This window comes from Loxodonta africana, chromosome 9 (genome assembly GCF_030014295.1).
Source record: "Loxodonta africana isolate mLoxAfr1 chromosome 9, mLoxAfr1.hap2, whole genome shotgun sequence".
In the NCBI taxonomy this organism is placed as follows: domain Eukaryota; kingdom Metazoa; phylum Chordata; class Mammalia; order Proboscidea; family Elephantidae; genus Loxodonta; species Loxodonta africana.
In genome coordinates, this window is record NC_087350.1 from 110,395,345 (window position 1) to 110,419,842 (window position 24,498).

Genomic DNA, 24,498 nt, shown 5'->3' on the forward strand with positions numbered 1-24,498 from the left:
CAAGACCAGGCAGCGCTTCACTCTGTTGTATATGGGGTCACCATGAGTCAGGGGCTGACTCGACGGCAGCTAACAACAACATAGGTCGGTGGTCATCTCTCAGGTGAAGGCTTGATTTCCCAGACAGTGTGTAAGCTCCCCCACAGGACCCTTCTCCTGTAGCTACTCACCTTCCCCCTCTCCCACCCCCACCTCTCTCTGGGCTCCTGAGAAAAACTGCCTGTATTGCGCCTCCTGCCAAGCTCCTATTTCCAGCATCGAATCCCTGACTGGACTAGACCACTTGCCTTCTCAAATCCTTCCAAGCACAAATGAATTTTCTGACTCTGCAAGTTTACCAACGATGCCACTCCTGTGTACCAGTTCTTAAGCAGGCTCCCTCTAATACACACACCTGTATGAAGGCCTAGCCTGGGATGAGCAAAAAGAAACCCAAACCAAACCCGTTGCCGTCAAGTCAATTCCAACTCCTAGAGACCTTGGAGGACAGAGTAGAACTGCCCCATAGTTTTCAAGGAGCACCTGGTGGATTCAAACTGCTGACCTCTTGGTTAGCAGCCATAGCTCTTAACCACTACGCCACATAAGCACCCCAAGTACGGCGTTTACTCAGGTGTGCTTCTGCTCATCACACTTGCTTCCCTGTGATAATTTACAAACAGTTCATCAGGGGCACCGCCGGGCACCAGGCTAAGGTACTGGAGAGTCCGGCATGAGTCAGGCTTGTCTTCACCTTCCAGGCTCGCCATCTAGCTCTGCTGACCCACGCTGGTAGAGGCAGAACCAACCTTCAATAACAAGACATACGCAGAACAGAGAACTAACTCCACCAGAGTGAACCGGAAATACCCCAGGAGACGGGCTGCGTTAAGACTTAGAAGAAGGTGTAGGCGTTTGCCAGGTGAGAGAAACAGCATTCCAGGCAGTGGAAATATTTGGAGATACTGCAGGGATGGAGAGGAGTTTACTGGGTCTGGAGCTTAGAAGGGAGAGACTACAGGAGATCAAGGTAGAAAAGTAGGCATAGGCTTTGCTACAGAAACACAGGCTTAATCCTCCTGTCAATGAACAAGGTGATTCTTTCAACAAACACTCAGCACCTAACACGTCCCAGGAGTCCCTGGGTGGTGCAAATGGTTAATATGCTTGGCTGCAAACTGAAAGGTTGGAGGTTCCTGTCCACTCAGAGGCACCTAGGAAGATACGCCTGGTGATCTACTTCCAAAAAATCAGCCCTTGAAAACCCTATGGAGCACAGTCCCACTCTGACACCCGTGGGGTCACCATGAGTCAGAGTCAGCATGACGACAACTGGTTGGGGCATTCAGAAGGGAATAAAACAAAGTCCTAACACCAACGAAGCAAAGCAGACAAGAAAGAAGTGCTATGAAGAAGAAACCAAGGTAAGGAGATAGCGTTCAACAGGAAGTGATAGCGATTTTTTACAAAGGGAGTCAAACGAAGGCAGTGCAACCACACCAAACCCATTGCCACTGAATCAATTCCAACTCATAACAACCCTATAGGACAAAGCAGAACTGCCCTATAGAGTTCCCAAGGCTGTAAGTCTTTATGGAAGTAGACTGCGACATCCTTCTCTTGTGAAGCGGCTGGTAGGTTTGAACCTCTGACTTTCTGGTTAGCAGCCAGGCTTAACCACTGTGTCACCAGGGCTCAAAGGCAGTTCAGAGGAAAATTAATTTCAGCAGAGGCTTGAGGGAAGGAGTAAATCACGCAGACAACTGGAAAAAGCAAATTTCAGGCTGAGCAACAGCAGAGAGCCTCCTGGGCTGTTCCAAGAATAGCAAAGAGGTGAGCGTGGCTGGAACTAGTAACGCAGAGGGGAAAGTGGTGAGTGATGAGGGTGGGGAAGGTAAGGAGTTTGGCTTTTACACTGAGTGGGATGGGATGTAATTGTGGGCTTCTTCTCCTTCCTGTGTACCCAGTTATTGGTATTCCGACATCCATTTCCATCCAAGTAGATGGCACTGCTCTCTAAGGTCACCCTTCCAGAGGGTTTAAGCAGAGAAGTGAGCTGGCTCCTCACACTTCTAACTCTCCCTCTGGCTGCTGTGTCAAAAACAGACAAGGGTGGAAGCAGGGAAAGGTGAGCAAGGAGGCAACTGACGCTAACTAAGACCAAAAAAACCAAACTGTTGCCATCGAGTTGATTCCAACTCACAAAGACCCTAGAGGACAGAGTGGAACTGCCTCATAGGGCTTCCAAGGAGTGGCTGGTGGATTCGAACTGCCGACCTTTTGGTTGGCAGCCAAGCTCTTAACCACTGCACCACCAGGGCTCCTACACTAACCAAGGCAGGATAAAATGGTGCCTTGGAGCAGTGGTGGGCAGCAAGAAGTGGTCAGGCTCTAGATATATTCTGAACAAGATTTCCTGATAGAAGTGAGAGAAAAAGAGGAGTCAAGATGTTTGGTCTACACACAACAGAAGGATGACCGTAACAAGAAATTAAGGCAAGGGAACGGTTAAGCACATTAGTAGCAATCAGAATTAAACGTCAGCTCTTGACTGACTTTGCTAACCTTAGTGAGTGAAGTAAACGCTCCATCTTCCTAACTGCAATACTCCCTTGAAGGACCAAAACTCCTTCTACATACGAATCAGGTATACACACTAAAGATCACATGAGCCTCTGTTTTTGACCTTTTCCACTCTATAAAGTTAATATATAATCACCATAAAATTTAAACTGTTTAAAAAAAAGAAAAAAAAGATCAGGATGGTCAATACGAGCTTTCCAAAAACCTATTACTTAGAAGCTTGAATTTTTATCATCAGCAACGAACACTGTCAATTGTTTTTGAGGTTACAGGATTCCTTTGCTCATTTTTACGAAAAGGCCTGTCAAATAACCAGTTTGTCTATCATTCATGCTTCTAAGTAAAAGTTGTATTCCACAAAAAAAGTGTCTACTTCAGCTTATGTAAGAAAAAAATTTTTAATGTTAAAACTTAAAATATTATAACCCCACCACTCAAAATTTTGCCAATATGGTAGGCAAAAAAAGAGTCATGTCATTTGAAGTTCATTTATTAGTGACAGTGATCTTTTTTTTTTTTTTTTACATTTATAACCGTTTGGAACCTGTTTACAGTCTTTGCCCTTAAAAGACAGCTTATCAATTGTCTCTGTTCCTCGAATTTTTCCTAATCCATATTTATTATTATTAAATTTAATTATGCTGCTTGAATTAAATTCCCAGCCCCACTTCCTTCTCTTTTACCTCTATTTCTCTGAGCCAAGAAAAAATGTAGATTTAAACTGCTCTCGAAATGCCGTTTCCTAGGTCAGAGAAAGACTTACATTTTGCAAGAAACACCACTATGATTTTCAGCTGAAGGTGATGCAACAGTCATTGTTTTAAAGCTCCCCGTCCTCTTTAGAGACTGAGTCCCCACGGTCAGTGACAACAGTATCTGATGGCAACTCTGTTAATCTGCTTCTGCAGTTGCTTTCTAATGTGTAAGAGACCACCAAGACCAAATAGCCACGGTTGTAATAAGTACCCTGGGTATTTTTTTAGGAGCTGCAGATCTTTTCCATTAAGTGAAGAAAAGCACAGCACTAACTCATGCTTGTATAACCCTCCCAAGCTTTGTTTCTGAAAATGCTTGCCTTATTGTCAAGGAAAAGCACCTCCTTACTTCCCTGGTTCTAACACTGATGCACTTTATTTGGCAATCAAAACAGAGCATGGGGCAGATGCTTAACGGCCAAATGTAACGCAATACCCTCTACTGCTTTCCTGTGCTCACCTGTGGTTGTTTCTCCTATTTCAACAACTTCTGTGAGAAAAGTAAACTGATGGCTCTGATGACATGAGTATTCGTTTCTTCAACACAGTCCTGATCTGCTCCGCTAATGGCCTCGGAAGAGAACACTTTCCAGGATCTACTACAAGTGGGGTCCCCTGGGAACCACGGAACTATCAGATGGGCAAGGCACTGGGCACAATTACCAGCAGCGCTAGCGTAGACGGAATGCTATTGCCTCCCCCAGGGTTTCCCTAGAGGACTCGCCCAAACCCTTGAGGCCACCCTTCCAGCCGGCACTCACTCCTCCTTTCCAATCCCACAACTGAGGGACCAAGGCTCAGAGACAGGGTGCCTGCCACTACCCTGCTCTACCGCAGCTCTGGAGTGCTCAGTGCACTCAGCCAAGGCCCAGGCAGCTCATGCACATGGCTAGGCTCACGGGCGGTGGGGGGAAGCATGAGCCTGAACTGCAGACCACCATGGTCTGGTATCAAGGCCAGACTAGAGGGAAAGGAGTAGAGTCCAGCTTCATCAACAGGCTGATGATGCTCCGAGCTTCTGTCTGACTCATTCATCTTTCTCCATGGTTCTAGGCTTGCCAGGAAAAGGGAAGTGGCAGGCCACCTTGAAACCTCTAAATGAACCATCGGTACACCTACCCACGGACTGAATCACGACAGCGTATCTGGCTTTAAACACTGCCCTTTCCTCCCATCCCAGGACCCCACAGGCCTGAGCTAGGAAGGTAGAAGCGACACTGCAAAGAAAAGCAGCCCTTAGCCTGTGGGTCATTTCTGTCCACACCAGGCCTCATACCTCTCCCAGAAGCCTGGGCAGTTTTTAGTTAAATTTTTTGGTCCCATTCTATCACCACACCATCTTGCTCCACCTGCCTGCAGAGATCAGGCGTAGGGATGGAAAAATAAACTCAGCGAGATGGTTCTGGGGCAAAAGAACGAAGGCTACATACAGATGAATCTGTGTTCTGGAATTCCCATTCTTTGCAATGTTATCCATAATTGTGTTATGATCCACACAGTCCAATGCCTTCACATAGTCAATAAAACACACGTAAACATCTTTCTGATACCCTCTCACTTTCAGCCAATATCTGACATGAGCCGTGACAGCCCTCATTCCATGTCCTCTTCTGAATCTGGCTTGAACTTCTAGCAATTTCCTGTCGACGTATGGCTGCAGTAGTTTTTTTAAAGTCAGCAAAATTTTGCTCATGTGTGACATTAATGATATTGTTCCATAATTCCTACATTCTGTTTGATCACCTTTCTTAGGAACAGCCACAAATATGGATCTCTTCTACTTTACAGTACAATGACTGTATTCCTCCCACCTTCTTCTGATGCTTCCTGAGTCATTCAATTTTTTGCAGAGAAAATCCTTCAGTAACGCAACTCAAAGCTTGAAGTTTCTCTTCAGTTCTTTCCACCTTCACAATACTTATTCCTTTTATTTCTTTTTCTTATCCTGCTGAGCTGGCTAGGACACCCCAGTGCTAAAGATAAGCAGTAACAGTGGGCTGTCTTATTTTAAAGGGAATGCTACCACCGAGAATAATGCTTATTTACTATATATGTAGGTACCCTTCAACAGATTAAGAAAGTTCCATCCTATTATTTTCTGTGTAAGTTTCTTATTTTTTATTTTAAATCAAAAATGAGTGTTGAATACTATCAAATGCTTTTGCTGCATCTATAACAATGGCTTTTCTCATTTATCGATCATTGCGATTAAACTTGATAACGAAGTATTATCAGAATTGCACATTGCGGAGTTCTCTGGGCTAGTATTAAAGGTTTCATATCCTGCGTTCGCAAACGAGGCTACCTTGTCATTTTCCTTGCTCACGTTGTCCTTCTCTGGTGCTGATATCAAGGTTATGCTAGCCTGATATAATGAGTTGGGGAGTGTTCCTGAAAGAGGAACACTCTCAGTTTGTGGGGTTTCGGTGTCGGTAGCTGGCATCGAGTCTGTTCCAACTCATGCTGACCCTCTGTGTGGCACAGGAGAACTGCTCCATAGTGTTTTCTAGGCTGTGGCCTTTCAGAAGCAGATCTCCAGGCCTGTCCACCAAGGAACCCCAGCGTGGGATCTAACCACCAGCTTTGCAGAAAGCAGCAGTGCTTAACCATTTGGACCACCCGGGAACTCCTTAGAATTACATATTATTTGAATATTCCTTAGAACTGGAGTACAAAACCACTGAATCTAGTATTTTCTTTGAGGTAAGACATGTAACCACTGAATCAATTGCCTTAGATGGTATATTTCTACCACTTCTTGTATCTGTTTTAGAATTTGTATTTTTTCTGGGAAACTGTCCATTCAAATTTATTAGCTTAAGGGCTAATGGACCGCATCTACCCCGGCCTCCACCAAACTGAGTCCAGTACAACGAGATGGTGCCCAGCTACCACCACTGACTGCCCTGACAGGGATCACAATAGAGGGTCCTGGACAGAACTAGACGAAAATGTAGAACAAAATTCTAACTCAAAAAGAAAGACCAGACTTGTTGGCCTGACAGAGACTAGAGAAACCCTGAGAGTATGGCCCCCAACGCCCTTTGAGCTCACTCCTGAAGCTCACCCTTCAGCCAAAGGTTGTACAGGCCCATAGACTAAAGGGGCGTGCCAGCCCTGGGGCAGGGACTGGAAGGCAGGAGGGAACAAACAGGAAAGCTGGTAATAGAGAACCCAGGGTCGAGAAGGGAGAGTGCTGACATGTCATGGGGTTGTTAACCAATGTCACAGAACAATGTGTGGACTAAATGTTTAATGAGAAACTAGTTCTGTAAACTTTCACGCAAAGTACAATTAAAAAAAAAAAATGAAAAAAATTTATTAGCATAAGTTTTTCATGGTCTCCTCATCTGTAGTTCAGTACTCTTTACAGTCCTATGTTGTTTTTTGTCCAGATACACGTTTTTTGTAAGGTGAGGATCTCTGGAAACCCTGGTGGTATAATGGTTAAGAGTTACGGCTAATAACCAAAAAGATCGGCAGTTCAAATCCATCAGGCGCTCCTTGGAAACCCTATGGGGCAGTTCTACTCTGTCCTATAGGGTCACTCTGAGTCGGAATCGACTCGGTGGCAATGGGTTTGGGTTTTCTTTTTTCTTTTAGGTGAGAATCTACAGCCTGCATCATACATCTCAAAAAGATCCATGACCAAAAAATAGTTAAGAACCACTGGGCTCCATGATGGCAACAGATCTGGGCTGAGTTCTAGTTCCACCAACACCCCAGATGTGACCTCAGCTATGGCACTTCATCTTTGTTAAGTCCTAGAAACCCTTAAACCAAGGAGACGGAACAAATTCAGTGTTCCTAAACACTAGTCGACAGACCTGTGCCAGTCTGTCACAGCGGTACCAGCAGTCCGCAGGAAAAAAGCCATAAAAGAGCTCTGGTTTTCCTGTTTCACCTGTTATTCCTAAAGTATGTACTTTCTAGAATTTTTGAGGTAGATCACAAGGCCTTTTTTCCAAGGCACCTGTGAGTGGACTCAAACCTCCAACCTTTTGGTTAGCAGCCGAGTGCTTAACTATTTGCACCACTTAGGGACTTCTTCATAGTTAACAGTCACTCTCGACTATTTTAGACAAAGCTGGTTACTTACTCTGTATGTATGTGAGGGAGGGAAGGTGGATACATGGCAAATTTAAATTCGTAAGTATTAACTGCTTAGGTTATTATGAAATTCACTCATCACCCCTCAGCATGAGCTGAGCAGGAAGCAGTGTATATAGGTAGGAAAAAGAGCCAGTAATCAGAACAGACCTGAAGATCCAAGTGACTAGCCTGTCTGAACCCACCATTCATTGTTATGTGATCTTGGGCAAGTCACTTCCCTTTTTTTTTTTTTTTTGGCCTCAGTTCCTCCACTTTAAATGAAGAGATTTGAAAGAATGACCTCAAGGCTCCTTCCAAATTTAGTATGCTGTGATCCTAATTCCATGATGCCCAGGACCAGCTACATCAATTGTGGAGTCCAGTGCAAAATGAAAATGGAGGCCATCTTATTAAAAAATATAAAGAATTTGGACAGCAGAGCATTAAACCAAGTGCAGGAGCAAGGAGACCCCTGTGACTGAACAGGTCACATACCTGAGAAGCTGGCCCTGCTGGTGGCAGAAGGTAAAATACAGCAACCACTAAAACAAAAAGTGGATTTAAAAGCTGTTTGGCACTCAGATACAATTGTTAGTCTTTATTCGTCTGGAGAAAAAGAGAATGAAGAAAATCCAAGAATCAGAGACAGACCAGAAGAACTAATTATCTCCATAAATCATGGCCTCCTCTACGCCTAGAGACTAGAAGAACTAGATGGTGCCCAGCTACCACTACTGAACGTTCTGATCCAGGACACAACAGGTGAATCCTCAAAGAGCGAGAAAAAAGTGGGAAAGAACTTCAAATTCCTAAAGAATCCAGACTTACTGGACCGACTAAAACTAAAGAAATCTCCAAAACTACTGCCCTGAGATACTCTTTAAACCTTGAAGTGAAACTATTCCCCGAAAGCACTTTTTTAATGAAATACCAGGTTAGCTCAAAAAGAATTTCACCCTTGAGAACTTATGCTTTTTTAAAAATTATTCATATGAGACCAAACTGACAAGTTATCCTAAAGCACAGATGAGAAATCTGGGGGGAGTGAGATTAAATTAGTGGGGGTGATGCATCTCAATAGAAATAATGAGAATGTTGACACAAACTGAAGAATACAACCAGTGTCACTGAACATTATGTGTAGAAACTGTTGAATGGGAACCTGGCTATCATGTATATGTTCACCCAAAATACAATAAAATATCATTAAAAAAAAAGAAAGAAAGAAAAAGAATGTGCTTTCTACTTCACTGGTGCTTTTTGAACAAGTTGTTGTTAAATGCCGTCGGCTCCGACACATAGTGACCCTACGTACAACAGCACAGACACTACTCAGTCCTACACCATCCTCACAATCTTTGCTATGTTTGAGCCCATGGTTGCAGCCACCAAGTCAATCCATCTTATTGAGGGTCTTCCTCTTTTTCACAGACCCTCTACTGTGCCAAGCATGATGTCCTTCTCCAGGGATTGGTCCCTCCTGATGACATGTACACAGTATGTGAGACGAAGTCTCGCCATTCTCACTTCTGAGGAGCATTCTGGCTGTACTTCTTTCAAGACAGATTTGTTCATCCTTCTGCCACTCCATGGTATATTCAATATTCTTTGCCAGCATCAATTCTTCTTTGGTCTTCCTTATTCACTGTCCAGCTTTTGCATGCATACGAGGCAACTGAAAATACCATGGGTTGAGTCAGGTGCATCTTAGTCCTTAAAGTGACACCTTTGCTTTGTGACACTTTACAAAGGTCATTTACAGCAGATTTGCCCACTGCAATATGTCATTTTATCTCCTGACTGCTGCTTCCATGAGCATTAATTGTGGATCCAAGTAAAATGAAGTCCTTGATAACTTCAATCTTTTCTCTGTTTATCATAATGTTGTTTATTGACCCAGTTGTGAGGATTTCTGTTTTCTTTATGTAGAGGTGTCATCCATGCTGAAGGCTGTGGTCTTTAATATTCATCAGTAAGTGCTTCAAGTCCTCTTAACTTTCAGCAAGCAAGGTTGTGCCATCTGCATATCACAGGTTATTAACTAGACTTTTTATTTGCATGTGATATTGATAATGTTCAATAATTTCCTCATTCTGTTGTATCACCTTTCTTTGGAATGGCCACAAATATGGATCTCTTCCAGTTGCTTGGCTGGGTAGCTATCATCCAAATTTCTTGACATAGATCAATGAGCACTTCCAGCACTGCAAACATTTGTTGAAACACTTCAATTGGTATTCCTTCAATTCCTGGAGCTTTGTTTTTTCCCAATGACTTCAGTGTAGCTTGGACTCTTCCTTCGATACCATCAGTTCTTGATCATATGCTACCTCCTGAAATGGTGAACATCAACCAGTTCCTTTTAGTACAGTGACTCTGTGTATTCCTTCCATCTTTTGATGCTTCCTGCGTCGTTCAGTGTTTGCCCATACAATCTTTCAATGCTGCAACTCGAGGCTTGAATTTTTTCTTCAGGACTTTCAGCTTGAGAAATGCCAAGCATTTTCTTCCCTTTTGGCTTTCTAACTCCAGGTCTTTGCACATTTTATTACAACACTTTACATTGTCTTCTTGAACTGCCCTTTGAAATGTTCCTTTCAGCTCTTTTACTTCATCATTTCTTCCATTCACTTTAGCTACTCTACATTCTAGGGCAAGTTTCAGATAGAGGACATCATACATGAAGAAGGCAAAAGGTCATTAAAAAGGCAGGAATGAAAGAAAAAAACAAAATGGATGTCAGAAGAGTCTCTGAAACTTGCTCTGAACAGGTAATAACAGTAAATTTTAAGTTTTAATAATTTTTATTTTGGCAAAATAAAAAGTTGGCAAACGAATGTCCAGCTCAATTTTTATTTTTTCAAATCTGAAAGTCTAGAAATCAGTAAACTAAATGATCTCTGAAGTCCCTCATGGCCCCTGTATTATATGTGAGAGAGAGGAGGGAAGGAGGAGGAATGGAAGGAACTAGTTACATTCCCGAAACTCAAGTAACTGACACAAGTGTAAGCCCTGATTTTATCAATCAAAAGGAAAAAAGACAGTCGCAACTAAATCAATTCAAACGCACGGCAATCCCATGTGTGTCACAGTAGAACTATACTCCACGTGGTTTTTAATGGCTGATTTTTCGTAAGTAGATCACCAGGCCTTTCTTCCAAGGTACCTCTGGATAGACTCAAATCTCCAGCCTTTCAGTCAGCAGCTGAGCACATAACGCTTTACACCACAGAGGGACGCCTATTTTATCAATGTTGTCATTGTTGTTAGGTGCCATCAAGTAGGTTCTGACTCATGGTGACCCTATGTACAACAGAATGAAACACCACCTGGTCCTGCATCATCCTCACAGCCACTGTGTCAACCCATTTCATCGAGGGTCTTCCTCTCTTTCACTGAACCTCCACCTTACCAAGCATGATATCCTTCACCTGGTTTTCCTGCTTTTAATTCAACAAGACGCCCAACCTCCACCTACATGGATGCTCTTCCAAACGTACTGTTCTTAACAAGCCATTCTCTTGGTGTACTATGGCTTCCAACTGCAAACCACTTTAATGTCCAATTCCTCAGTTCGACATTCAAGATAACCGGCCTGATCATTTTCCTCCAAAGCACATAAATTTTCAGGCCTTTCTAAAAATTCCCTCTGTATAATCCATTCACTCAAGTGATAACTCTCTGGTTCTATCTATAGCTAAAGCAAAGATTTATAAGAGAATTTGCCAGATAAAATTATTGAACTCAAGGACCTAGGGGCAAAAAGGAGGGAAGAGAAAACAATTTTTTTGTTAGATAGATAAGGGAGTCATCTCAAAAATGCAAAGGCGTAAACTACCAAAAGCGTCACACCCACTATAGAAAAGACAATAGAGGCAAAGCAAAGGATCGTCCTAAGACTCCTTCCATCAATCCCTAGGGATGTGCCAGCGCTGGAGCAGGAGGAGGAAATCTCTGCATTACCAACAGCAGAGGCAGCTAACATCTGAGCATTTGATATTAACATCAAGAGGTTAGCTCACTCACTCAAGGTCACACCAAACATGAAAACCAAACCCAATGCCATCAAGTTGACTTCAACTCATAGCAACCCTTTAGGACGGAGCAGAACTGCCCCAGAGGGTTTCCAAGGAGCAGCTGGTGGATTCAAACTGCCAACCTTTTGGTAAGCAGCCAAGCTCTTAACCAGGGCTCCTGCAAGGCCACAGAATTGACTGAAAAGATAAAATCTTGGGATCACAGGGGTTTTGCTTTGGAGAACTGAAAGGGCCAGATGGTGGGAGGGGAGGATTGGGTGCTTGAGGTCTGCTTCCATTCTGTTCTGAGTCCAGAAGCCAAAAGTAAAAAGAATTCCTCGCAGGTCAGCTGCCTGTTGTTGTTAGTTGCCTTCCAGTAGGCTCTGATTCATGACGGCCTTATAAGTAACAAAATGAAACATTGTCCAGGCCCTGCACCACCTCCATGATCTTTGATATGTTTGAGGCCATTGTTGAAGCTATTGTGTCCGTCCATCTCATTGAAGGTTTCCCTTGTTTTTGCTAACCCTCCACTTTACCAAATATGACATCCTTCTCTAGAGATTGATCTTTCCTGATGGCACGTCCAAAGTAAGCAAGACAAAGTCTCGCCATCCTCACCTCTAAGCAGCATTTGGTTGTATCTGGGTAACTACCATGGTGGCCAAAATCAGAAGGAAATCAGAAACAGTAATAAAGAATTGGACATTTGACTATAGATTCCTTCTACTTTGTCAGAATGGGAAAATCCAGCAGGCTGAGGAACACTACCAAAGTTATAACACAAGGCAAGTAGTATGCTCCTTCAACTCTGAAGTCTTCCTTCAATGAAACCACTAGGCTCAGGTGGTTTTACAGGTAAATTTTAGCTATCGTTTCAAGTACAGATTCCAATCTTAATATAACTCTTCTTAGGGAATAGAAAGAGGCACTTTGCTGCATTTTATAACAAAACCAGACAAAGACAGTGCAGGAAAGAGAATACGTAAGCCAATTTCACACACTGCTACATTCTGAAAATTCTAAACAAAGCATTATCAAAATGGATCCAGCAATGACCAAGGTGGATTAATATCATGAATGTTTAATATTGGGGAAAAACTACACAAATCATTTATACCACATTTACAGATTAGAAATGAAAACTCATATAATCATCTCCATCAATAAAAAAAAAAAGCATTTGATAAGATTCAATGCCCTTTCACGACTTCAAAAAAAAAAAAAAACTCTTAGCAAACTAGAACTAAAAAGGAATTTTCCTAACCTAATAAATGACATCAGAGTATAATTCTCAAATTGTTAAAAACGTAATTCCCCAGAAACAAGGTAGTGAGCATGCGTCAAGGACTTTACTCTTTAATGAAAGAATCAACAGAATGACAAGGCGGGTTCAATGAGGGTATGGGAAATTGGGATCTAAAGTGAGTAGAAGATGCTGAAATAATAATGCTAACTTGTATACAGAATTACTTAATCCAGTTGAGTCTGGATTCTGACTCGTGATGACCCCACGTGTTTCAGAGGACAACTGCACTCCACAGGGTGTTCAAGGATGTAACCTTTCACAAGCAGATCGCCAGGCCTTTCTTCTGAGGCATCTCTGGGTGGGTAGATTCAAACTGCGAACATTTCAGTTAGCAGTCAAGCACTCAATCATTTGCACCACCCCAGGGACTCCTATTTCACACGATATTAAAAAAAAAAAAAAAACCAAACCCATTGCCATCAAGTTGATTCTGACTCATAGCAATCCTATAGGACAGGACAGAACTGCCTCATAGGGTTTTCAAGGCTGTAATCTTTACGGAAGCAGACTGCCACATCTTTCTCCCATGGAGCAATTGGTGGGTTTAAACCAATGACCTTTCAGTTAGCAGCCTAGCACTTAACCACTGCACCACCAGGGCTCAAAACTCTAACCTTTGGGATTTAGTCTTTTACAAATTAACTTCTAGAACTATGTATGTGGGATCAAAGTGACAACAGCAACTTGAAAGAGTAGATGGGAACCTTAGTGGGCAGTAAGTTTGTGTTAATGGGGAACAACTCAGCAAAGGAGGGTGAGAATGGTTGTGCAATTCAAAGAATGTAATCAGTGTCACTAAGGTACACGTAGAAGCTGTTGAGTTGGTTTATGTTTTGCTGTGTATATCCTCAACAACAACAAAATAAATTTAAAGAGAACAAAATTAACCTCTAACAGCTAAGTAGTAAACCATCTGGATCCTAATCAACTGTTAGTGAAACAAAGCTGTATTTGCTGGTTTCTCAGATGAGCCCCAGCTCTAAAACAACCAAAATAAGAAACCTGTTTAATTATGAGCCCAAGAGACAGATAAGGCCACATGAACCAGAGACTTACATCATCCTGAGACCAGAAGAACTAGATGGTGCCCGGCCACAACTGATGACTGCACTGACAGGGAGCATAACAGAGAACCCCTGAGGGAACAGGAGAACAGTGGGATGCAGACCCCAAATTCTCATAAAAAGACCAGACTTGATGGTCTGACTGAGACTAGAAGAATCCCTGCGGTCATGGTCCCCAAACCTTCTGTTGGCTCAGGACAGGAACCATTCCAGAAGACAACTCATCAGACATGGAAGAGACTGGACAATGGGTTGGAGAGAGACGCTGATGAGGAGTGAGCTACTTGTACCAGGTAGACGCTTGAGACTATGTTGACATCTCCTGTCTAGAGCGGAGATGGGAGGGTAGAGAGGGTTAGAAACTGGCAAAATCGTCACGAAAGGAGTGACTGGAACGAGGGAGCAGACTGACTCATTAGGGGGAGAGTAAGTGGGAGTATGTAGTAAGATGTGTATAAGTTTATATGTGAGAGACTGACTTGTAAACTTTCACTTAAAGCACAATAAAAATTATTTAAAAAAAAAAAAAAGAAACCCGTTGTCATCAAGTCAATTTTGACTCATAGCAAACCTGCAAGACAGAGGAGAACTGCCTCATAGGGTTTCCAAGGAGTGGCTGGTGAATTCGAACTGCCAACCTTTTGGTTAGCAGCCAAGCTGTTATTCACTGCTCCACTAGAGCCTCTGCTAGGCTTATTAAAAATTACCCTAACGTACCATTAAAAAATATCTACTCATCTTTTCGTCTTATTAACAGGTGTTAGATCATTTTTCCTTATCAGAGATTTCCTAAAAAATAATAATAAATAAACACCATTTCTAATGGGAAAATGTCAGAAACTCCCATTTACAGTCAGGGACAGATTTGCACTTAAGGTTCTAGCTACCACACACCGTGGTAATAAAGAAAAGGAATACAAAGGAAAGAAACAAAATAGTCACTGTCATTATCCAAAGATCAGGCACTGGCCTACATGAAAACACAAAAGAACTCTTGGGCAGAGAGAGAGTAGTTAGAAATAGAATGAATACAAAAAATTACTAAAAATAAGACCTTTATACCGGGCATATACACGTACAAATGAAACTGTTTGAAAGTTTCCACTGTAATAGCAACAAAAATGGTAAGTTTCCAGAATAAACTTTAAGATGTAGTAAGTCCTATATGAAAAAAAAGGACAAAAATATTCAAAAAGGCAAAAATAAGTAAGACACACCATGTGTATGGAAAGACAAAATCAAGTTTGATAAAATGTCAACTCCCCCTCCTCAATTAATCTGTACAGTCAAAGCAAACCTAACAGGTTTCTCAAGAAACTCCGCAAACCAATTATAAAAGTTATGTGGAATAGCAAAGACATGAACAGTCAACATGCTTCTGCAGAATAAGGTAACAGGACTCACCCTACCGGGTATCACGCCTGGCAGCACTAATATGGAACTAATGCATTCCAGAGCAGAACTTGGCTGGTAATCTTTAAGGAAGTCGATTGCCAGACCTTTCTTCTGTGGTGCTGCTAGGTGGTTTCAAGCCGCCAACCTTTAAGCTAATAGTTGAGCACAAACTGTGCCACCCATGGATCTTTTATTATCGATAAGGGATAGACTAAATGGTAGGTGAAACAGAAAAAACCCTTTGCCGTCAAGTCGATTCCAACTCAGGCAGCCCAAAATAAAACTCATGCAAATATTCTAACTTGATATATGTCAGAGATGACATCGCAATAAATAGTGCTGGATCAATTAATTATGAATAGAGAGAAAAAGGAAAATGTCTACCATACACCTTACCCAGAAATCAATTTCAGGTGCGTTAAGTGTTTAAAGTCAAATTCTACAATTTTTAGATGAAAACACAGACTACTTCTAAAGCCTCAGTCTAGAATAAACCAAAAACCTAGCCTGGTGCCATGGAGTTGATTCCGGCTCATACCCTCCCTATAGGACAGGGTAGAGCTGCCCCATAGAGGTTCTAAGGAGCAGCTGGTGGATTTGAACTGCCAACCTTTGGTTAGCAGCCAAGCTCTTAACCACTGTGCCAGCAGCGCTGCCAGTCAAGAACAGGATTTCTTCAAATACGATGCTAAAAACACAAACTAGAAAACTAAGATATAAAATTAAGAACCAGTGCACTTCAAAAGACAGGCCGAAAACTAGTAAACGTTTGTTGTAACATGTAACTGACAAAGGACTAGCATTCAGAACATACAAGGAATTCCTACAAATCAAAGAGAAAAATGACAAATGCTGTTCTATTTTTAGCACAATTTAAAAACAAAAGAGTGGCTGTCAGGCAAACTGTTGGTTCGGAGCCGGGGATCTGGCAGACATTTCCCCAAAATGAATGAAGTGAGCCTGCCACTTCAAAGGAAGCAACTGACAATCTTGCTGCCACTGATAAAATTCAAGCCTTTGAGCAAAGATGAGAATCTTGGAAAAATTGTGTTCACCACCATGATTATGGCAGCTTCCCAGCACTTAAGACTTTTCTGATGAAATCAGTGGTGATGTTTTTCTGATGAAATCAGTGGTGATGAAAACAAACAAGGTTTTTTGTTTTTTTTTTACATACCGTATAATGAAACGTCGACATTTGAAAAATCTGTATAACTCAGTGAACCAATGCATAACCTTACAAGATCAACTTAAAAAAAAATGCCATGCAAAGTGCAAAATAAATCAATGGATTTCAATGTAACTGAGTACACAGAATTGTTTTATATGATTAAAAACATTTAAGAAACTACCACCTGTTGAGCTGGGCTATGTTATGGTTTGAACTGTTCCCCCAAAATACGTATTGAAAACCTGGCCTATACCTGTGGCTATAATATAACGTAATTTAATGGAATGTAATCATTCAATCAGTTTAGAGCATACCAGTGTAGGGTGGATCCTACACCTAATCACTTCTGAGTTATGTGAGGAGAACGGACACAGAGACAGGCAGGCACATACTGGGGAAGATAGCTGCCATATGAGAGTCCCCTACAAGTCCAGGAAGCAAGGAAACCCTGGGTGACCAACAAGAAAGGAACTTAGAAGGCCAAGACCCTGATGTGGAATTTTAGCTTCCAGAACTGAGAGGAAATAAATTTCTGTTCTTTCCAGTTACCCACTTGCAGTATTTCTTGCACTAGAAAACTAAAGCAGTGGAGTATTGGAAAACATCCTTGATTATATGAAAAGGTTATTAAAATACTGCTCTTCTAACTACATATAAGCCAACGAATTTTTGGTACTTTGTTACTGCAGCCTTAGGAAACTAAGATGGGTCCTGAGCCAAAAAGCTTGGGACCCACTCCCCTAGTGTCTCAGTTCTCAACTGGGGTGATTTTGCCCCCTTAAGGACATTGGCAATGCCTGAAGATATTCTTGTTTCTCACGACTGGGACAATGCTACTGGCATCTAGTGGGAAGAGACCAGGGATGTGCTGATAACATCTAACTGCACAGGATGGTCCCCCACAGAGAATTCTCTGACTCAAAATGTCAAGAGAGTCAAGGTTCAGAAAGCCTGCTTTAGGGTCTAAAGAAACTCTAACATATATTCAACAGTGGCCGAGTAGAGTACTGTCCACAGCAGCATTTCTGTAACACCTAAAAACTCAAAAACAACTCAAATGTCAATCTACAGGAGAATCAACAAATAAATCATAGTATAGCCACTGAATGGAATTATTACACAGCAGTGAAAAAGGACAAACTAAAACTACTCCCGAAAACACATTCAAGCCCTTAAAATGGAAATAACTTGCTTAGGTCTCCTCCCCTTAGTTTTGTGCTGTTACGTAACCAATAATACAACTATAAATGCCTATACATTTACTAATTAAATGAGCAATCAAGTGTGGCTCCTTTGGTTAAACAATTTTAACTTTAAATAATCATATGCTATTCACTTCTTTATTACATCAACAACGATTTCATCATGAAAAGATAATTTGTGTCTCCACGAACAACTGCCCCCTTTGCCATGACACCAGAAGAACTGGACAGGGCCTGGCTACCATTACTGAATATTTTGATCAAAGACTCTAAAGAAGAATCCTGATAAAAAGGGGAAAAATGCAGAACAGAATTTCAAATTCTCATGGAATCCAGACTTTCTGGAACCACAGACAGAGGCTTGAAACTGCCACACTGAGATAATCTTTACACCTTAAAGCACAAACACCCCTGAAGTCTTATTAAAACCATGCAATAGTTTAGCTTGACTAGTAAAGAATGTGTCTTGACCATTGTGCTCTTTTTAAGATCTATCTATATGGGATCAAACAGACAGAAGCAGTTGAAAGAGGAAATTTAGGGGGCAGTGAGTTTATGTGAACAGAGGAGGAAGAGCTTTGAAGAGAAGGATCAGAATGGTTTCACAACTCAAAAAATAATCAGTGTCACTAAATTATACAAGTAGAAATTGTTGAATTGATGTATGTTCTGCTCTCTATATTCTCAACAACAAAAATAAAATAAATCATATATAAAAAAGTAATTTGTGTAAAAACTCATTTACATGCTGGGATAAAATTCTTTTCTCCTTATGTACTCCTACTTTAATCTGGGAGGAAATGCTGACATAAACGTGTCATTTATGGCAGGTGGAAAGGGGATAAGGACAGGTTGAAAATTTACAAACAGCAGTAATTCTAAATAAAGAACTCTATTTAGGAAGTAGGTTACAGTATTTCATAAAAACAATTTCTCACATTGCAATGCAGGAAAAATGTCACATCAGATTTTGTAATTAAATCTGTTACAGATACAAGAAGACAGTCAAAGGACAGGAAGAAAAACCTCGGTAAGTGCAGTCACACTGCTAAATCCTCTTTTAAGAAGGCAGCGGGTTTTTTTTAAATCAAAAGTAATATTGATACTACTTTATTGTATCATTTAAATAGAAAAGTACCTGATAGACATGACCCCAAGTTAGGGAAGACACCATCTTAACATAGATGTATTTTCTAAGAATAGAAAATATCCATGAAAGATGACCAATATTTTCTTGACTGCTGGACTCTTTCCAACGTTATTATTTTACATTTGAAGCCTAAAAGTAATCTCTTATCCACATATCAATAAAAACTTCTAAAGGTGGAACAAAGACGCTTTAAAAGTTATGAAAAATGCAAAAGTCATCTTAAAAACATGCGAACCTGTGTCTGTTGTATCTGATTATGGGAAATCTGTGACCCTTATGGAGGAGGGTTAAGTAAAGGAAATTCTTAACAGTAAATGTGGGTTTCTCAAAAAAAAAAAAAAAACCTTTAATTTTCCATTAATTCCAACTCTTAGGAAAAGTACAAAGCCACAATAAAATTTGGGGTCACAAGGAGTATGTAATCAATGCCATTTTATCATTGCTTGAATAGAAAAAAGATTGTTCTCATATGAACATAAATTTAGAAACCAAATTCACTTTCTAAATTTCCTATTGTTACGATTGATAAGGGTACACAAAGCAGCCAAAGAAAAGGATTCCGACCGTTTCCAAAACTTGCATTTCACACGACTGGGAATTCAAATTAAAAGTCAGCTGGGGTTGGATGGTCTCCCCGGAGGCCTGTAAAGGAGGAAGCGCTTCCCGCACCGCCAGGGGTACCTGAGTCTCCCAGATCCCGCCGCCCGGGGCGAGCGGAGCGGAGCGGAGCGCTGGGCACCTGCTGCCGCTTCTGCGCTGGTGCCACCAACGACGACCGTGGGCGCAGGGTGCCCAGCCGGGCTCTACCGCAGGTCCGGGCTCAGCTCCTGGCCCCGCAGCCGGACCTTAGGCGACTTCCGGACGGCCCTGCCCGCGTGCCCGTGCACTCCCCGGGGCCGGCTCCGCGCCAGGGCTGAAACCCGCATCAAGGTCGCTTCCATCCGCTCCACAGCGAAACCCACGTTACTTTTACATTTGTCATCACTGGGCTACTTAGGGAAGCAGCCCTGGAGGCACAGTGGTTAAGAGCTCCGCTGCGAACCTAAAGCTCGGTGGTTCCAACCCCGCAGCTCGGTGGGAGAAAGATGTGGCAGACAGCCTCTGCAGACTACAGCCTTGAACCCCTATGGGAGAGTGCTACTGTTCTACAGATTCGCTGTGAGTCAGAATCAGCTGGAGGACGGCAGTGGGTTTTGGTTTAGGATAAGCAGGCCTATCAGAATGAACTCATGGGCGGCCATATAAATTACTCCTACTTCATTTCAACAGAAGAATGATACCTAGATTTTGAAATACTTTGAAAACATTTAAAGGTAATTTAAGCTGCACACGTTGAATTTATTCCTAAAGAGTCACAATCGCACAAACGTACAGGACCACCTGACACCGTATCAGCTATATTGCAAAAAAAAAAAAGGGGGCTGGGGACTGGCGTTGGATATTATTACCAGACACAATGTGATGGTCCTTGCTTATGTCATTATTAATGAATGTGACAAACACTATTTGAAAGAAGTATGTCGATTTTTTTTATGTCAATTTGTACATTTTTTGGTAACAAACTGTTCAAAAGACCAAGCTTGAGGTAAACCTATCGTCACAGGACAGAGTAGAACTGCCCCCATACATAGCGTTTCCAAGGAGCACCTGGTGGATATGATCTGCTAACCTTTTGGTTAGCAGCGAAGCTCTTAACCACTACACCACCAGGGCCCCTCATTATAAAATACAGTTTTAATAAATACAAGACCAACTTTCATCAGTGGCCATGGAAAACCCAGAAACTCTACCTAGGCCACATTCTGTTGACTTGCTTCATAATTTTGCTTTGTTGTTAACAACAAAACAAATGTTTTCATTTGCTCCATTTTCTCCCTTTGCTGGTCTTTTGTGGAGGTACCACCCATCTGCACAAACTCCATCAACGGTATAATACTGAGGGCTATCCTCATTCACAACTCGTTAAATACTAACAATCTTATATAAATGAGCCTTAAAAAAAAGTCAAATTTCCTTGGCTCTTAACTGTGCTTTAACATGCTTCATTCACATTCTGAAAAGTTCCCCTGTGAGGTTATAGCCAAATGTGATTAGACCCATTTGAGAGATGATAAAACTGAGGCTCAGAAATGGAAATCACCTTCCTAAGGTCAGAGGACGAGTAGCTGCAATCAACTGATTGCGGGTTTCACCTCCCCCAGACCCAAGCCCCAAACATAACTGACACTTTGCTAGGCTTTCCAGCTGTCACCAATAAACAAAACAAAGTCCACAAAACAAAGAATAAGTCTGCAGCACCAAGCCCAGATGGATTCACAGGGGAATTCTCAATTTTTAAGAAGCAAAATCCAATGTTATTTAAGATGTTCCAGAACACAGAAGGAAATAAAAAAGGCAAGCTTAGAAATTCTTCAGGAGCAAGTAAAGCTTAAACGGGTAATAAAATTTAACAAAGGACTCAAGAAAAATACAGACCAATTTTATTTATAAGTATTGATGAAAATTATCTTTTAAGTAAAATTCAGAAATACATTAACATAGTAAACTATGACCAGTTTATTCCAGGAATACAAGGATCGTTCAAGATCAGAATATTTGTTACATAATTCTGTTTGTGTGTATGTATGAGTATATAAACAAATAAACACACATATAAATGTATGTATGAGCATAACATATTCTCTAGCTCTGTACACTGAGAGGGCCTGGGAACAAAGACAGCCCAATAGCAATAAGCACCTAGATCTTGGCTAGTAAATATCTGGGACAGAGAAAGTTCAAGGTGAGCCTTGGCAACCCACTATGCCAGAAAGGAAGTGCTCTGAGAATAATAGGACATGTCAAAAGTGCACAGAACCCACTTTGAGGGGTTCCCATGGGCCAAGCTTATGACGATTTGAACATCAGTGTAAACGATATTAATGTACGGTAACTCACTGAATGAAATAAGAAACCATTAGTCTAAACTGACAAAAATAAGTAAATCAATAAATGAAAACCTTGACTGGAAACAGGATATTTACAAAGTTTTTCAAAAGGAAAAAAGTAACTTTAGAAGAGAAGCACAGATGATTCTGCCTTAAGCAATCAAAGTGAACATTGCCAGTAACAGACAAAATGAAACTGTGCACCACCTGATAGGACGCAAAGAAAAGAACACAGTTATCACCTCTGTGATATTCCTGCCAAAAATGCTTCACGAATCTAATCATAAGGAAACGTCACACAAACCAAAACCGAGAGTCTATAAAACAACTAGCCTGTGATCTTCAAAAGTGTCAAGACCATGGAAATCAATAAAGTCTGAGGGGCACTAAAGATACTGAAAAAGAAAATGCAATGTGTCCTTCTGGACTGGATACTTTTGATACAGAGACCTTTACTATGCTGTAGTTTGTTAGTTGTTAGATGGAAGGAATACACAGAGTTACTACACCAAAAAGAATTAGTCTATGTTCAACCATTTCAAGAGGTGGCATATGATCAGGAACCGATGATACTGAAGGAAGAAGTCCAAGCTGCACTGAGAGCACTCGCAAAAAACAAGGCTCCAGGAATTGACGGAATATCAGTTGAGATGTTTCAACAAACGGATGCAGCACTGGAGGTGCTAACTCATCTATGCCAAGAAATATGGAAGACAGCTTCCTGGCCAACTGACTGGAAGAGATCCATATTTATGCCTATTCCCAGGAAACGTGATCCAATCGAATGCAGAAATTATAGAACAATATCATCAATATAACACGGAAGCAAAATTTTGCTGAAACTCATTCAGAAGCAGCTGGAGCAGTATTTCGACAGGGAAGTGCCAGAAATTCAGGCCGGTTTCAGAAGAGGACGTGGAACCAGGAATATCATCGCTGATGTCAGATGAATCCTGGCTGAAAGCAGAGAATAGCAGAAGGATGCTTACCTGTGTTTTACTGATTATGCAAAGGCATTTGACTGTATGGATCATAACAAATTATGGACAACACTGAGAAGAATGAGAATTCCAGAACACTTAATCGTGCCATGAGGCAGCTGTTTGGACAGAACAAGGGGATACCGAGTGGTTTAAAGTGAAGAAAGGTGTACATCAGGGTTGTATCCTTTCACCATACCTATTCAATCCATACGCTGAGCAAATAATCCGAGAAGCTGGACTATATGAAGAAGAACGGGGCATCAGGATTGGAGGAAGACTTATTAACAACCTGCGTTATGCAGATGACGCCACCTTCCCTGCTCAAAGTGAAGAGGACTTGAAGCACTTACTGATGAAGATCAAAGACCACAGCCTTCAGTATGAATTACACCTCAACATAAAACAAAAATCCTCACAGCTGGACCAAAAAGCAACATCATGATAAAGGGGGAAAAGACTGAAGTTGTCAAGGATTTCATTTTACTTGGATCCACAATCAACAGCCATGGAAGTAGCAGTCAAGAAATCAAAAGATGCATTGTATTGGCCAAATTTGCTGCAAAGGACCTCTTTGAAGTGTTGTAAAGCAAAGATGTCACCTTGAGGACTGAGGTGCACCTGACCCAAGCCATGGTATTTTCAATCGCATCACATGCATGTGAAAGCTGGACAATGAATAAGGAAGACAGAAGAAGAATTGACGCCGTTGAATTGTAGCATTGGTGGAGAATATTGAATATACCATGGACTGCCAAAAGAACAAACAAATCTGTCTTGGAAGAAGTACAGCCAGAATGTTCCTTAGAAGCAAGGATGGCGAGACTGCATCTTACATAACTTTGAACATGTTGTCACGAGGGATCAGTCCCCTGGAGAAGGACATCATGCTTGGCAAAGTACAGGGTCAGAGGAAAAGAGGAAGGCCCTCACCAAGATGGATAGATAACGGTGGCTGCAACAGTGAGCTCAAGCATAACAGCAACTGTAAGGATGCCGTAGGACCAGGCAGCGTTTACTTCTGTGGTACACAGGGTGGCTATGAGTCGGAGCCAACTCGACGGCATCTAACAACAACAACAGTTTGTTAGTTGCCTTCCAGTCAATTTCGACTCATGGCGACACCACTGTGTGCAGAGTAGAACTGTTCCATAGGTTTTTCCAGACTGTGACCTTTCAAAAGAAGATCACCAGGCCTGTCTTCCAAGGCACCGCTGGGTGGGTTTGGACCACCAACCTTTCTGGCTAGTGGTTGAGCACCAACCATCTGAGCCACCCACGGACTCCCATGTTGTTGTTAGGTGCCATCTAGTGGGTTTATTTAACCACTGCCATACTGAAAGTTGGAAACCCTGGTGGCGTAGTGGTTAAATGCTACGGCTGCTAACCAAAGGGTCGGCAGTTCGAATCCGCCAGGTGCTCCCTGGAAACTCTATGGGGCAGTTCTATTCTGTCCTATAGGGTCGCTATGAGTCAGAATTGACTCAACAGCGCTGGGTTTGGTTTTTTATACTGAAAGTTGTTTAGGTTGATTCTATTTCTACACAAGTGCCTTTCTATTTATGTACCATTACTTCAGGGTTTTAGTTGTAGCTTTATGTTTTCAGAATTTTTTTCTGGGCTATTCTTGTTTATTTTTCCTCATTATGTTTGACTTTAGAATTAATGTGTCTACTGCCAAAAACCTATTGATACTTTTATGGGGGATATGTTTCATTTATAGATTATTTCTTAAGATGTTGACTTTTTCTGCCCAAGAATATGGTATATCTTATGTTAAAGTATCCTTACATGAATCTTGTGCATTTCTTAAATTTATTCCTTTATATTTTAAGAACTTTATTTTTCTTTAAGACAATATCAGACTTGTAGAAA

The 24,498-nt window shown here is 41.6% G+C and overlaps 1 protein-coding gene across 5 annotated transcripts in view; it reads right to left on the reverse strand.

Moving 5' to 3' along the window:
• KDM4C (lysine demethylase 4C) overlaps positions 1-24,498 on the reverse strand; it is a 391,685-nt gene that overhangs the window by 355,145 nt on the left and 12,042 nt on the right. The gene's annotated exons all lie outside the window — the stretch shown is intronic.